At 36.1% G+C, this 16,554-nt stretch overlaps 1 protein-coding gene across 5 annotated transcripts in view; it reads right to left on the bottom strand.

The window, feature by feature from the left end:
- Positions 1–16,554, bottom strand: part of TAOK3 (TAO kinase 3) — a 190,015-nt gene that overhangs the window by 95,453 nt on the left and 78,008 nt on the right. For 3 of the 5 annotated variants that reach the window (XM_081287950.1, XM_081287948.1, XM_081287949.1), the window contains one exon: positions 5,244–5,346. The exons of the other annotated variants lie outside the window; for them this stretch is intronic. The gene's annotated coding sequence lies outside the window, so the exon portion shown is untranslated. The remainder of the gene's footprint in view (positions 1–5,243; positions 5,347–16,554) is intronic. 5 annotated transcript variants of the gene reach the window in all.

Genomic DNA, 16,554 nt, shown 5'->3' with positions numbered 1-16,554 from the left:
AAGTTAATCAAAAGGGGTAAGGAAGGACATTATATACTGTTAAAAGGAACCATTCACCAACAAGACATAACAATTATCAATATTTATGCACCAAATAATGGTGCTGCGACGTTCATAAAACAAATTCTCCTCAAGTTCAAGAATCAAATAGACCACAACACAATAATTATGGGTGACTTCAACACACCTCTCTCACCATTGGACAGATCCTCCAAACAAAAGTTGAATAAAGAAACTATAGAACTCAATATCACAATCAATAACCTAGACTTAACTGACATATATAGAATATATCAACCATCATCAAATGGATATACTTTTTTCTCAGCAGCACATGGATCCTTCTCAAAAAACAGACCATATATTATGCCATAGGGCAACCCTCAGTAAATATAAAGGGGTGGAGATAATACCATGCATTTTATCTGATCATAATGGAATGAAATTGGAAATCAATGATAAAAGAAGGAAGGAAAAATCCTACATCACATGGAAAATGAAGAATATGTTACTGAATGATCAATGGGTTACAGAAGACATAAAGGAGGAAATCAAAAAATTCTTAGAGATAAATGAAAATACAGACACAACATATCGGAATCTATGGGACACAATGAAAGCAGTTTTAAGAGGGAAATTCATCGCCTGGAGGTCATTCCTCAAAAAAAGGAAAAACCAACAAATAAATGAGCTCACACTTCATCTCAAAGCCCTAGAAAAGGAAGAGCAAAACAACAGCAAATGTAGCAGAAGGCAAGAAATAATTAAAATCAGAGCAGAAATCAATGAAATTTAAACAAAAGAAACTATTGAAAAAATTAACAAAACTAAAAGTTGGTTCTTCGAAAAAATAGATAAGATCGACAGACCCTTAGCCATGTTAACGAAGAGAAGAAGAGAGAGAACTCAAATTACTAACATACGGGATGAAAAAGGCAATATCACAACAGATGCTACAGAAATACAGAAGACAATTAGAAATTATTTTGAAAACCTATATTCCAATAAAATAGAAGATAGTGAAGACATCGATAAATTTCTTAAGTCATATGATTTGCCCAGACTGAGTCAGGAGGATACACACAATTTGAACAGACCAATATCAATGGATGAAATTGAAGAAGCAATCAAAAGACTACCAACCAAGAAAAGCCCAGGACCGGATGGGTATACAGCGGAGTTTTACAAAACATTTAAAGAAGAATTAATACCAATACTTTTCAAGTTATTTCAGGAAATAGAAAAAGAGGGAACTCTGCCAAATTCATTCTATGAGGCCAACATCACCCTGATTCCAAAACCAGACAAAGACACCTCAAAGAAAGAAAACTACAGACCAATACCTCTGATGAACCTAGATGCAAAAATCCTCAATAAAATTCTGGCGAATCGGATACAAAGGCACATCAAAAAAATTGTGCACCATGATCAAGTAGGATTCATCCCTGGGATGCAAGGATGGTTCAATATACGGAAATCAATAAATGTTATTCACCACATCAATAGACTTAAAGATAAGAACCATATGATCATCTCGATAGACGCAGAAAAAGCATTCGACAAAGTACAGCATCCCTTTATGTTCAAAACATTAAAAAAACTAGGGATAACAGGAACTTTCCTCAACATTGTAAAAGCTATCAATGCTAAGCCTCAGGCTAGCATCATTCTGAATGGAGAAAAATTGAAGGCATTCCCTCTAAAATCTGGAACAAGACAGGGATGCCCTCTATCACCACTTCTATTCAATATAGTTCTCAAAACACTGGCCAGAGCAATTAGACAGACGAAAGAAATTAAAGGCATAAAAATAGGAAAAGAAGAACTTAAATTATCACTATTTGTGGATGACATGATTCTATACCTAGAAGACCCAAAAGGGTCTACAAAAAAACTACTAGAACTAATAAATGAATTCAGCAAAGTGGCAGGATATAAAATCAACACGCATAAATCAAAGGCATTTCTGTATATCAGCGACAAAACTTTGAAACGGAAATGAGGAAAAACACTACATTCACAATATCCTCAAAAAAAAAAAAATACTTGGGAATCAACCTAACAAAAGAGGTGAAAGATTTATACAATGAAAACTACAGAACCCTAAAAAGAGAAGTAGAAGAAGATCTTAGAAGATGGAAAAATATACCCTGTTCATGGATAGGCAGAACTAACATCATCAAAATGGCGATATTACCAAAAGCTCTCTATAGGTTTAATGCAATGCCAATCAAAATCCCAACGGCATTTCTTGTAGAAATAGATAAAGCAATCATGAAATTCATATGGAAAAATAAAAGACCCAGAATAGCAAAAGCAATTCTAAGCAGGAAGTGTGAATCAGGCGGTATAGCGATACCAGATTTCAAACTATATTACAGAGCAATAGTAACAAAAACAGCATGGTACTGGTACCAAAAAGGCGGGTGGACCAATGGTACAGAATAGGGGACACAGAGACTAATCCACAAAGCTACATCTATCTTATATTTGAAAAAGGAGCTAAAAGCATGCAATGGAGGAAGGATAGCATCTTCAACAAATGGTGTTGTGAAAACTGGAAATCAATATGCAACAAAATGAAACTGAATCCCCTCCTCTCGTCATGCACAAAAGTTAACTCAAAGTGGATCAAGGAGCTAGATATCAAAACAGAGACTCTGCGTCTGATAGAAGAAAAAGTTGGCTCCAATCTACATATTGTGGGGTCGGGCTCCAAATTCCTTAATAGGACACCCATAGCACAAGAGTTAATAACAAGAATCAACAAATGGGACTTACTTAAACTGAAAAGTTTTTTCTCAGAAAGAGAAACAATAAGAGAGGTAAATAGGGAGCCTAAATCATGGGAACAAATTTTTACTCCTCACACTTCAGATACAGCCCTAATATCCAGAGTATACACAGAACTCAAAAAATTAGACAATAAGACAACAAATAACCCAATCAACAAATGGGCCAAGGACCTGAACAGACACTTCTCAGAGGAGGACATACAATCAATCAACAAGTACATGAAAAAATGCTCACCATCTCTAGAAGTCAGAGAAATGCAAATCAAAACCACCCTAAGATACCATCTCACTCCAGTAAGATTGGCAGCCATTATGAAGTCAAACAACAACAAGTGCTGGCGAGGATGTGGGGAAAAGGGTACTCTTGTACATTGCTGTTGGGACTGCAAACTGGTGCGGCCAATTTGAAAGCAGTATGGAGATTCCTGGGAAAGCTGGGAATGGACCCACCATTTGACCCAGCTATTGCCCTTCTCAGACTGTTCCCTGAAGACCTTAAAAGAGCGTACTACAGGGATACTGCCACATCGATGTTCCTACCAGCACAATTCACAATTGCTAGACTGTGGAACCAACCCAGATGCCCTTCAATAGATGAATGGATAAAAAAAAATGTGGCATTTATACATGATGGAGTATTACGCAGCACTAAAAAATGACAAAATCATGGAATTTGCAGGGAAATGGATGGCACTAGAGCAGATTATGCTTAGTGAAGCTAGCCAATCCCTAAAAAACAAATACCAAATGTCTTCTTTCATATAATGAGAGCAACTAAGAACAGAGCAGGGAGGAAGAGCAGGAAGAAAAGATTAACATTAAACAGAGACATGAGGTGGGAGGGAAAGGGGGAGAAAAGGGAAATTGCATGGAAATGGAGGGAGACCCTCATTGTTATACAAAATTACATATAAGAGGTTGTGAGGGGAATGGGAAAATAAACAAGGAGAGAAATGAATTACAGTAGATGGGGTAGAGAGAGAAGATGGGAGGGGAGGGGAGGGGGATAGTAGAGGATGGGAAAGATAGCAGAATACAACAGTTACTAATAGGGCATTATGTAAAAATGTGGATGTGTAACCGATGTGATTCTGCAATCTGTATTTGGGGTAAAAATGGGAGTTCATAACCCACTTGAATCTAGTGTATGAAATATGATATGTCAAGAGCTTTGTAATGTTTTGAACAACCAATTAAAAAAAAGAAAAAAAAGAATAGAAAAAAATATATATATCTGTGGTCACTAATGATATGTAATACATGTAACTTCACTAGTAATTAAACAAGTAAAAGTTAATATAATAAGACATCTTATTTCACCTACCAAATTGGCAAAATAATAGGAAAAAAAAAGAATAAATGTTTTGGCAAGAACATAAGGAAACAGTCACTCTAACACATTGCTGAAAGTATAGTATGGGCAAGTCCTTCGGCTCAGTAGTGCCCTTTTGGGAATTTGTACAAGGCAGTTTTTTTTTTTTTTGTTGTTGTTGTTTATTTTGTTTTAGCAAAAGAGATGTGGTGTAAGCAGGTGGCACACAGAAAGGCTGTGACAGTGGAGATGGGACATGTGGCTTCTTTAATCTACACGTCTCGATTTCTTAGCCACCTGTATTTTATCTGAAGTAAGTATTTGGGTTTTTAGTAAAATTTTAATTCTTTTTTTGCTTATCTGTATTAAAAAAAATTTTTGAAAGCCCTATAATTCTGTAATTAGAGGAAAAGTGATATGAAACTGCTATGTTCTGAATGTCCCCAAAGGCCCATGAGTCAAAAGCTTGTTCCCCATCGTGGTACTACTGGGGGAGATCTTTAAGAGGTGGGGCCTAGTGGGAGGTCTTTAACTCACTGGGGGAATGCCCTTGAAGGGGACTATGGGACCACACCCCTCTTCCTCATTCACTCTCTTGTTTTCTGGTGATGAAGTAAGTAGGTGTGCACTACCACGAGCTTCCGCCATGATGTGCTGCCTTGCCACGCACCCAAAGCAAGGGGGCTAAGACAGCATGGACTGAAGGCTCCATAACTGTGAGACAAAAGAAACCTTTTCTCTTTATAAGTTGATTATTTCAAGTATTTCACTATAGTAATGGGAAGCTTACAAATATAGACACCATTTATATAAAACAATATCAACAAAAAATGGATACACACATACATATTTCTAGAGAACACTTCTTGATAACAGAAATCAAGAAACTTTAAGTAAGACCATTTCTTTTAACTAAGTAATTTCCCATTTTGTAAGTTGTGCCTGAAAAGGATGAAAAATTGATATGGAAATAATCTGAAACAAACATTGTTAAAAAAAAAGAACGTTTTATGTCGATTTATATTCTTACTTCACCTCACATTTTTCTTACAAAGTTAATAAAAAATTCATCATCGAATCCACAATCCACTCCCAGTTTTTAGGAGAAAGCTAAGTCATAAATCTACGGACAGTACCTTTTTGTATGTGGCACAAAATGCGCTGTATTGCTCAGATTCATGTTAGCAGCAATCTTCTTTTTCTCTTTTATAACTTTAGTATTTTGTACTTATGGTGTACCTATGAGGGAAAAAAAAGAATAAATATATGTAATTATCGGAACAAAATTAAAGAATCAATAATTAAGGTGGGCATGTTGGCATGTGTCTTTAGTCCCTGTTTCTTGGGAGGCTGAGGCAGGAGGATCTATTGATCCCAGGTTTGAGATCAGTTTGGACAACACTGTGAAGCCCCATCTCTTTAAAGGGGAAAAAAAAAGAAGAAGAAGAAGAAGGGGGAGGGTGGAGAGGAGGAGGAAGAAGAAAGAAGCAGCAGCAATAATTGCTAATATGGTAGTTTTAAACACAAATGCAATATTACAAAGTTAAAATTGTATCTTCACTCATGGATGACAAACGTAAAAGCTATGACTTTTACAACAAAGACACAGGATACTCTTCCACAGGCAGTACTTAGGAAACAAATGTGTCAGTAGATTTCAGAATCTTTACTGAGGCTTCTACTGGTTTATTTGCATCCAGAGCAACTCAATAAAAGCTAACAACAGCCAGCACTAATGTGACAGCACACGGCAATGCTGTGGATCCTCTGTCAGTAAGGCTTATATTTTCAATAGCTTCTCTAAAAGGCTGATGATGTGCACTGATTCATCCCTTTCTGAGGCTCTCCCATAACCATTTCCCCCATTTTGGAAGTAATGATTATTTCTCAATTGTCTATTAAAGAAGCACATGACCAATGTAGAAAATCTAATACACACACACACATGTGTGTGTATACATTCATATATACTATTTTTAAAAAACCCTGTAACAATGTGCATACTTGTCTCCATGTGGATATTTATTTCTTCCTGTCATCATTTCTTTCATTATACAACTGAGCTCTACATGTAATTTCATAACCTACCTCTTTAATCTAATTCGGTATTATGAGCATGTTGCCATATCACCCAACGCTGTCCACAAAGATCATTTAATGACTTCTCAATGGAAGAGTCACAATTAATTCACAACTGTTTCTCCACAACTGGAAACCAAGGCTGTAGTCAATCCTTTGTTTTGTTATTGCATTATTTAATAAAGCGTTTTAAAGATCTTTGTGTATCTTACTTATCTGTTTGGGGGGCTTTCTTTCAAACAGATTTATTGAAATAGTTATTGGGTCAATGAATATAACAATTTAGAACTTGTATTTATTAGAATAATTTTTAGGTGTCTGGCTAGCTTTGGAGATGGCCTTACAGAAAAAAAATTGTAAAAAACAGTATTTCCATTTTCAAGTTTTTCTTGCTGAGGATATCCCAAATCTCCTCTCATGCTTACATTTACAAACTGCACTTTTTTGATTATTTTTGTTATTCCCTCTGTGGCTATGGAAGGCTTTAGAGCAACTGGCAGCTAAAATTTGCCTGCATTCTGTATCATTACATTTTACCTATCCACAGGGTTTGGCTTAGATGTGAAGTGTCCCCCCAAAGCTCCTGTGTGAGACAATGCAAGAAGGTTTGGAGGAGAAATGATCAGGTTGTAACAGCCTTAAACTAATCAGTGAATTAGTCCCTGATGGGATTAACTGAGTGGCGACTGGAGGCAGGTAGGGTGTGGCTGGAGGAAGTGGGGCATTGGTGGTGTGGCTTTGGGGTATATACTTGTATCTGGAGTGTGAAGTCCGCTTCTCTCTGCTTTCTGATCACCATGTGAGCTGATTCCCTCTGCCACACTCTTCTGCCATGATGCCCCAAGGAATGGAGCCTGCAGTCTATGGACTGATATGTCTGAAACTGTGAGCCCCAAAATAAACCTTTCTTCCTCTACAATTGTTCTTTTAGTCATATCACAAAAAAAAAAAAAAAAAAAAACTGACTAAAACACCAATCAATTGTTGGAATGTTTACATGTCTACCTTGCTCTTCTAGTCTGACTATACCTTCAATGAATTAAAATGTTCCTTATGACCCTATATAACACTAGATACTATGTTCCTAAGAAAATAGTTTTAAATAAGGCATATGTCACCATCCTCATGCCCAGTTTCAAATGCAAGAGATGTTCACTCCTAGGAAATAGCTTTCTCATGCTACTGGCCACGTAGGCTTACTATTTACCTTCTCTTTAAATGCTTATTCATTTTTACACAATTTTTAAAAAATGCATCCTCTCTGCATCTTTGGCTACACATCTCTATAAATGTCTTAAAATGAACTCCCTTGGATTTCTAGGAATTAAACTTCTCCATTTTACCTTTTCTTATTTTTAGGACACTGCATTGCTAGGGGGCTAAAGCTTGTATTCCCAAGTTTGATGCATTAAACCTAAAGGGTCCTTTCTGTTTCCTTCCATTTCAACACCTTCCTTCTTACTCCATAAATGTCTCCAGCATCCCAAGAAACTGACCCATGAACTATTTCTGCTAAGTTCCTTGGCTTCTCTCTGATGACCTCCATGGTGTGTTCCTCCAAGGATTAGCCAAGTTCTCTGCATAAGTGCAAGCTGCTATCTTCACTTCTGTCCATTTAATGATATTGAATGACACTGTGTCACTGGTGATCCCGACCCCTATTGTAAGCCTCAGTCCCGTGTTTTAAAACATCTATTTGGCTTCTCCCCTAAATGGCTCACAAACTCCTCACATTAACTTCGACTCTTCTTTTCCCTTGTCCCTTACACTCAATTAATCCTCAATTCTGCTTCAAATATTTCTCCCCACACGTTTTTTAACTCTCCATTTCTGTGGCATTAGTTTTCTCTCCTCGGCTTTCTGCTCTTTCAGCTTCAATTCTATCTTTTCTGCAATTCATCCTAAAAACAGTATTACCTTAATCGTCTTCCTAAAGCACACAGTTCAGAAATATCACATTTCTGCTTAAAATCCTTCAAAGTACAAAGAATGCAGAATCCTTCCTAAAGTATAACTTTTACTCTAAATTAAATTCTAAAACTCAATAATTGGGGAAAAAAATGAATTACTATTCTATCACATGCCCCTTCATGCTTTTCATTTCATTTCATACTTGATTTCTTTGTGCTAGTTCCCCTGTCTGTACTGTCCCAATACCACCCACACTCACAGTCCAGCTAAATGTCATCTTTTCCTATAAAACCTATCATTTTCTCTATTCTTGTATCCTTCAGTTTTAAATTCACAGGTATCAATGCTCTGATGGATGTCAAGTACCTCTTCAGAGTAAGGGAATTGTCTATTTGGATCTATTCCTGTATCTTCAAGTTTTCTTTTAAAAAATATCTCTGCTTTCATGAGATATAATTAAAATATATAATTTATCCATTGAAAGTGAACAACTCAATGGTTTTTAATATATTTACAGATAACACCACAGTTACTTTTAGAACATTTACATTATCAAACAAACAAAAACCCCTATACCCTTTAGCCATCACCTTCCTACCTCCAGCTTAAGCAAACACTAATCTGCTTTCTGGCTCTGTAAGATCTTCCTGCTCTGGACATTTCATAAGAACAGAATCATAGGATGTGGTCATTTAAAGCTGGTTTCTTTCACTTAGCGTAATGTTTTTAATACTTAGCCAGTGTACTGCCTGGGTCAGTATTTCACTCCAATTATTGCCAAATTATATTCTATTATATGAAGACACCATATTTTTCTTACCTATGCATCAGTTGATGGACATCTGGACTTTTTCCACTTTTTAAAAAATATATTTTTTTTCTTATTGATGGATTTATTAATTTTTTATATGTGGTACTGAGAATTGAATCCAGTGCTTCACACATGTGAGGCAAGCACTCTACCATAGAGCCACAACCCCAGCCCTGTCCACTTTTTGATTATCATAGATAATGCTGACATAATCATTTGTGTACAAGTTTTTATGTGGACATGTTTTCATTTCTCTGGAGCATATATATACCTAAAAGTGGATCTGCTAGGACCTAAAGTATCTTTTTAAAAAAAAAAAAAAAAAATATATATATATATATATATATATATATATTTTTAGTTTTTGATGGACCTTTATATTATTTATTTATACGTGGTACTGAGAATTGAACCCACAGCCTCACATATGCTAGGCAAGGGCTCTGAAACTGAGCCACAACCCCAGCCCACCTACAGCATTTTTATATAGCATATACTCCACAAAAATCTGTTGAAATCGCCTGTTCTTTCCATTCCATTCTTGGAATTAAAAATGATAATTTGAATTCTTCTTCCTCCCAAAACATGAACAAGACATATTTTTCCTTCCAAGAGGATAGCATTTTAAAAATTAACTAAAATGATATACACAGAAATCATTTTTTCCCACTTACTTGACCTCTTGGAACCTCAAGGGTTACATTTACAGTGATAACTGAGAACTGTGCCAAGAATGTAGACCATTAGGGTCTTGGGCCACTGGGCCAACAGGACAATCCAGCTAGCTTAGAGTAGATTTCATCAGAGACAAGCAACTAAAATAGTGTTGTTCACTCATTATTCTAAGAAATGGAAACCTGCCAACAATGGTAATCAAATAAATTATTTTTCACAGATATTATAATAACAATTTAAGAGAGAACACTTGGTAGAGAATAGAAATATACATTTTTTTCATAATTTCCCGTTTCCTAGAGGCTTTCGTGAAAGATGATTCACAGAGGATCTTAGTGGCCTTTCAAATGTTTCAGTAACACCTCTTCAACAATAAACCAAGAGCCAACTAATTTGAGCACCCCAGAATATTTTAGCATTAAAAAGGCAATAAGTATTACAATGTTTCATATTGGAAAAAAATTTAAGATTAGCCATTTCAACTTTTTTTTCATTATTTTTTTTTATTTTAAATTTATTTATTTATTCTAATTTGTCTTACATGACAGCAGAATGCATTTTGATTCACAGACACACATAGAGCACAATTTTTCATGTCTCTGGTTGTACACAAAGTAGAGTCACACCATTTGTGTCTTCATACATGTACTTAGGGTAATGATTTCCATCTCATTCTACCATTTTTCGTACCCCCATGACCCCTCTCTTCCCCTCCCTCTCCTTTGCCCTATCCAAAGTTCCTCCATTCCTCCCATGCTCCCCCTCACCCCATTATGGATCAACATCCACATATCAGAGAAAACACTTGTCCCTTGGTTTTTGGGGATTGGCTTACTTCACTTAACATGATATTCTCCAACTCCATCCATTTATCTTCAAATGTCATGATTTTATTCTCTTTTAATGCTGAGTAATATTCCTTTGTGTGTGTGTGTGTCACATACACACACACACACACACACACACACCACAGTTTCTTTATCCATTCATTTATTGAAGGGCATCTAGGTTGGTTCCACAGTTTAGCTAATGTGAAATGTGTTGCTATAAACATTGATGTGGCTGCGACACTATAGTATGCTGTTTTTAAGTCCATTGGGTATAAACTGAGGAGTGGGATAGCTGGGTCAAATGGTGGTACCAATCCAAGTTTTCCAAGGAATCTCCAAACTGCTTTCCATATTGGTTGCACCAATTTGCAGTCCCACTAGCAATGTATGAGTGTGCCTTTTTCCCCACATCCTTGCCAACATTTATTGTTGTTTGTATTCTTAATAGCTGCCATTCTGACTGGAGTGAGATGAAACCTTAGAGTAGTTTTGATCTGCATTTCTCTAATTGCTAGAGATATTGAACATTTTTTTTCATATATTTGTTGATCGATTCTATATCATCTTCTGAGAAGTTTCTGTTCAGTTCCTTAGCCCATTTATTTATTGGGTTATTTATTTATGTATTTATTTTGGTGTTAAATTTTTTGAGTTCTTTATATATCCTAGAGATTAGTGCCCTGATGTGCGTGTGGTAAAAATTTGCTCCCATTCTGTAGGCTCTTTCTTTACCTCACTGATTGTTTCTTTTGTTGAGAAGCTTTTCAGTTTGAATCCATCCCATTTATTGATGTTTGATTTTATTTCTTGCACTATAGAAGTCTTGTTGAGGAAGTGGGGCCTAATCCGACATGATGAAGATTTGGGCCTATTTTTTCTTCTATTAGGTGCAGGGTCTCTGGTCTAATTCCTCGGTCCTTGATCCACATTGAGTTGAGTTTTGTGCATGGTGAGAGATAAGAGGCTTAATTTCATTTTGCTGCATATGAATTTCCAGTTTTCATAGCACCATTTGTTGAAGAGGCTATCTTTTCTCCAATGTATGTTTTTGGTGCCTTTGATCTCAGGAACGCTAAGCACTACATCACACCTATGTGCAATGTTACTTCAAATTCAAACCCAAGACTTCTGATTTCCTAGTCCTGAAGGCTTTGCCCTGAACCATGTTGCCCAAGTCCGTCTTTAGAACACCAAACAATTGCTATGTTTTGGAGAATAATCAAGAAAATTATGATTTAATGTAAGATTGGATTTCTGTGTCATCATTCTTACCAAGGATTTCATAACTTAAATACATAGTGATGGATTCAGTTCTTTTGAGGACTGGAGACCTCTTTAAGGAAGAGGAATATAAGCCAGGTGCAGTGGTATACACTGAACTTCCGGAGATCTGGGAGGTTGAGGAAGGAAAATCAAAAGCTTGAGGCCAGCCTCAGCAACTTACCAAGACCTTGTCTCAAAACAAAACAACAACAAGAAGCCTGGGGATGTAGCTCAGTGCTGGAGTGCTTGCATAGCATGTCTAAGGCAGGGTCTTTGAAGGGTCTGGGGCAAATAAGGGATCCTAGATCTTATGCTTCATAGTAAATGTGTCTCTGTAAATAACTTATTTTTTTCATTATCTTTCTCACAGAGAATAGACTAGACCAGGTTTAAAAAATATCTTCATTTTATAATAAAAAGTGAACTATAAATAGGTGGCATGACTTTTCCAAAGCCACACAGTAAGGACTAGTACAGTGTTGGTTTTCCTCAACCCTCTATTCCTACCATGTAACCCTCCATACAGACTTGAAAAGAATTATCTTCAAGAAACTAAAAGAAAACTTATTTTTGTTAGTTGTTGCTTGAGTCTGCCACCAATATTTAACTATTATTATGAGGTCAGGAAACTGCTTTTATGGTACTTTCACATTGAAAATAAAATTAGATGACAGTTGCTTTTATGCACTATGATCAGACAGCCCATCATGTATAGAGATCATGGCATTTGATGGCTGGAAAGGGACCTTTCGTTCATCTAAGTTCTACTTGTCGGATAATGCAGAAGTGGCCAGGTTTATTGATGTTCATAATAATAATAATCTTTAGGCCATTCCCAGGTCACCTGACAGTAAATTATATGAAGATTCTTCTAGTCAGTCCTTATAGATTTATCTATGTATGCTAAAAAGTAAAACTATCAATTGTTTCGGTTTATTACTAAGTATTACTTTTCTCTCTTAAAAAAAAAGAGACAGATGGAAAAGGAAAGGCTCCATTGGGTTCTCAATATCTCTGTTTTGTTCTGTCCACTACTTTGACACGAGGCCAGCAACTTGAGATCAGTTATACATTTATTTCATAAAAAAAGATACTTTATGTGGGTCTTAAAATCAAGACCAGTATAAAAATGGTGATCATCTGTCTGCATAAATTCCAAGTTATTCTAATAGATTTGACCAACTTCTGAAGTCTTTATTTTATATATATATATATTCATTTATATCAAGAATATGATATGAAAACTGAATAATTATAATACACACGAATAATAATTGACTCTTAAGGTTTCTCAAACTTGATTAATATTCATTTATATCCTATATTGAAAAAATTTTAAAGATCCCTAACATTTTTCTTAAATTTTCTTTTGGTTAATTGCTTTATTCATTTATTTACACATTCATTCATTCATCAAATATATATTTCAAAAAAAATTTTTAGTTGTTGATGGAATTATTTTATTCATTTATTTATATGTGGTGCTGAAAATTGAACCCAGTGCCTCACACCTGTGAGGCAAGCACTCCACCACTGAGCCCCAGCCCCAGCCCCAGCAAATATATATTAAGTACCTAGTATGTGTCCAGCACTGAACAAGGCTTTACGTTCTTCCTGAGCTTATATTCTACTGGAGGAAGACACATGTGGATATGGCATTTACTAACAAATATTAAGAAGAAAGACTTAAATGAAACAGGGTGAATTGGCAGATGGGTTCTGGCAGATAAGGAAACAGATGTGAAAATGAAAAAAGCAGGAATAAGCTCTGAAGATCTAGCGGGAAAGGGTGCTCCAAGCAGAGGGGAGGACAAGATTTTTTTGGGTAAGCCCGGACAACCAGCAGGCCAAGGTGGGCAGAGCAGAGTGAGCAATGGTGATGCGACAATGCGGCAGAGGGGCTAAGGCCTCCCCCGACACAATTAAGACAGATTTAAAATCCAGGCACAGGGAGAGAAATACTGTACTTACGCATGGACTCTAAAGCAACTGAACTCACAGAAGCCAAATAGAACAATGATTACCAGAGACCCTGACGTTAGGAGAATGGGGAGATGCTGGGTAAAAAAGACAGTTTTAGCCAGACATGGTGGTGCACACCTGTAATCTCAGTCGCAAGGGCAGGAAGATCGCAGGTTCAAAGCCAGCCTCAGCAACTTAGCAAGGCCCTAAGCAACTTGGTGAGACTCTGTTGTCTCTTAAAAAAAAAAAAAAAAAAAAGGGGCTGGGGATGTGGTTCACATCAATCCCTGATACAAAAACAAAACAAAACAAAACAATAACAACAACAACAAAAACAAAGATAGTTTCAGTTGGACAGAAAGAATAAATAAAATGTGAGATTTATGTTAATTTTCTTAATTTAATCATTCCAAACTGTACCCTTATAAAATATCACTTGTATACCTTACAATTTGTCAATATATAAAGAAAACTTTGGATTTTTTTTTCTTTAATAAGTGAGATGAGAAGCCACTGAGGCTATTTGGTAAGGAAGTGACCTATATTTAAAGTCATCTGGACTGCTCTGTGGAAAATAGATTGTAAAGGACAAAGGTCAAAAAAAAAAAAAAGAGAGAAATCTAAAAAGAAAGAAAAATCTATATTCATATGCCGAAGAATGAAATTGGACCTTGATCTCTCATAGTTACAAAAATTAACTCAAAATGAATTAAGAGACTTAAATGTAAGACCTGAAACCATGAAAATACTAGAAGAAAACATAGGGGTTCGCTTCAGTACAGGAATGGGCAAGAAACTTGGGGGCAAGATCCCAAAGGCACATGAAACAGAAGCAAAGAGAGACAAATCAGATTAGATCAAAGTAAAAAGCTTCTGCGACAGCAATGGAAACAATCTACAGAGTAAAGAAACAAGCTTCAGAAGGGAGAGAATATTTGTGGACTCTACAGCTGACAAAGAGGTCAACATCCAGGATACAGGAGGAACTAAAAAACAAACAAAAAACCTCCATAGCAAAAACTAAAATAACTCTATTAAAAAACGGGCAATAAACCTAAATAGATACTTCTCAAAAGAAGACATATAAATGACAAACCAGTACATGAAAAAATTTAACATCACTATTCATCAGGGAAAGGCAGATCAAAACCATAATGAGATATCAACTCACTGCAGCATGAATGGTATTTGTTGTTGTTGTTACTTAGGGTCTTGCTAAGTTGCTGAGGCTCTTCTTGAATTTGCAGTCCTCCTGCCTCAGCCTTTCAAGTTGTTGTGATTACAGGTATGCATCCCCATGCCTGGCTCAAAAATTTATTTTCTAAAAATTATAAGAGACTACTGTGCCTGTCACATCTGTTTTGTAAGTATGGGTGATTATATATCAAGTAATAGTTCAATTGTAACAACTTAATTCTATATAAATTATACTTTTGTAATTTTGAAGAATTTTTATGCCTTAATGTGATTTTTCTTTAATCTCAGAAAGATGCTACCTTATACTTTCTTATTTATTAAGGTACTGAAGATTGAACACAGGGGTGCTTTACCACTGAGCCATATTCCCAGTCCTTTTTTTTTTTTTTTAAAGAGGGAGGGAGGGAGGGAGGGGGAGAGAGAGAGAGAGAGAGAATTTTAATATTTTATTTTTTAGTTATCGGCGGACACAACATCTTTGTTTGTATGTGGTGCTGAGGATCGAACCCGGGCTGCACGCATGCCAGGCGAGCGCGCTACTGCTGAGCCACATCTCCAGCCCCTCCCAGTCCTTTTTTTAAAGACAGGATCTCACTAAGTTGCTTAGGGCCTCCCTAACTTGCTGAGGCTGGCCAAATTCAGCCTCCGGTATTCTTTTTTTAAATGACTTATTATTATTTTTTAGTTGTTGGTGGACCTTTATTTTATTTATTTATATGTGATGCTGAAATTCGAACCCACTGCCTCACACATGCTAGGCAAGCGCTTTCCTACTGAGCCACAACCCAGCCCAAGAATGATATTTTAAGAAACATAAAAAGTAACAAGAGGATGAAAAGGGAACTCTTGTTGGTGAGATTCAAATTAGTACAGTCGTTATGGAAAACAATATGGAGGTTCCTCAAAAAATTTACAATAGAACTACCATATGATCCAACAATCCCACTACTGAGTATGTATCCACAGGAAGTGAAACCAGTATGTTGAAGAGACATTGACCCGCCCATGTTTCTTGAAGCACTATTCACAATGGCCAAGAAATGGAAGCAACCTAAGTGCGCATCAATTGATGAATAAGGAGAATGTGGTACATATATGTAACGAAATACTATTCAGCTATAAAAAGGATAAAATCCTGTCATTTGTAGCAACACAGATGGGACTGAAGATCATTATATTAAAGTGAAGTAAGATAAGCACAGAAAGACAAGCACCAGATGATCTCACTCATAGCTGCAATCTATAAAAGTTGATCTCAAAGAAGTTTAGAGTAAAGAATGGTGGATACCAGAGGCTGGGGAGAGTAGGGGAGAGGATCATCAATGGATACTTAGTACACTGAGATGGGAACAAGAAGTTCTAGTGTGTGATTGCATAGAATGTGACTATAGATAATGAAAACATACTGTGTATTTCAAAAAGTGAGAAGAAAGATTTTAAGCATTTTCACTGTAAAGAAATGATAAATGTTTGTAGAGAGGTTTATATCTTCAGGCTCAATATATATATATATATATATATATATATATATATATATATATATATATATATAAAATTTTTGTTTTTATGGATCAGTTAAAAAAGTTAAAACCAAATAAAAACAAACAAAAAGCCCCAAGGAGACCTGAAAGAAGCTACTGTAAAAGTCCAGCCAAGAAATGGTGGTGGCTAATCTGGGTGTGGTAGCCCAAACCTTTAATCTCAGCAAGTCTGCAAGCT

The sequence above is a fragment of the Spermophilus citellus genome (genome assembly GCF_964194105.1).
Source record: "Spermophilus citellus genome assembly, chromosome: 3".
Lineage (NCBI taxonomy): Eukaryota > Metazoa > Chordata > Mammalia > Rodentia > Sciuridae > Spermophilus > Spermophilus citellus.
Note: the sequence above shows the minus strand (reverse complement) of the source record. Positions and strands in the feature narration are given on the sequence as shown.